General features: G+C 47.7%; 1 protein-coding gene across 1 annotated transcript in view; it reads left to right on the top strand.

Annotated features, from left to right (window-relative positions):
- LOC119594898 overlaps positions 1-570 on the top strand; it is a 5,251-nt gene that overhangs the window by 1,186 nt on the left and 3,495 nt on the right. The gene's annotated exons all lie outside the window — the stretch shown is intronic.

The following is a 570-nucleotide window of genomic DNA, read 5'->3' as shown; positions in this document are numbered from 1 at the left end:
AACATAAAGACACTCAAAACACAACGGTAACAAGTGGCTGAAAGACCAAGCCGAACGGTTTCGACTTTTGTTGCAACTGAAATGCATGCACTAACATCTGGCAGACCGTCCATGCCAGGCAAGCTAACCAGCGAAACGGAACAGTGGACTGACGCAAATCTCTTCTTGCCTATACCATACACCCTCTGTCGCAACCGATGAATAGCATAGTATAGAACGACTCTTTTGTTATACGCTGTAAGATACTTCTTGATACCGTTGCAGTCAGAGGGTCGAGAGTTTATCAGGTGTAGAACGACCCATGATCCCAGCAGAGTTCATGTTTAGATTGCCACGCACACGCTAAAAGAAGAACAGTTAAGTGCGTAGGATGGGAAGAGGTGGTGGAAAGGTATGAGGTGAATGACGAATGCGGCCCCGCCCGAGGAGGGAAGGTGGGAGGTGGTATAGCAAGCGGTACAGAAAGTACCTGGTCATGATGATGTCCTCAAAGTTTCCTTCCCGTTATTTCCAACGTAGGTACTTTTGTATCCACGATGATGACTTTGCCTGCGTAGCTTGTGGTGACGG

Source organism: Penaeus monodon, chromosome 34 (genome assembly GCF_015228065.2).
Source record: "Penaeus monodon isolate SGIC_2016 chromosome 34, NSTDA_Pmon_1, whole genome shotgun sequence".
Taxonomy (NCBI): Eukaryota; Metazoa; Arthropoda; class Malacostraca; order Decapoda; family Penaeidae; genus Penaeus; species Penaeus monodon.
This window is presented reverse-complemented; position numbering and strand designations above follow the sequence as displayed.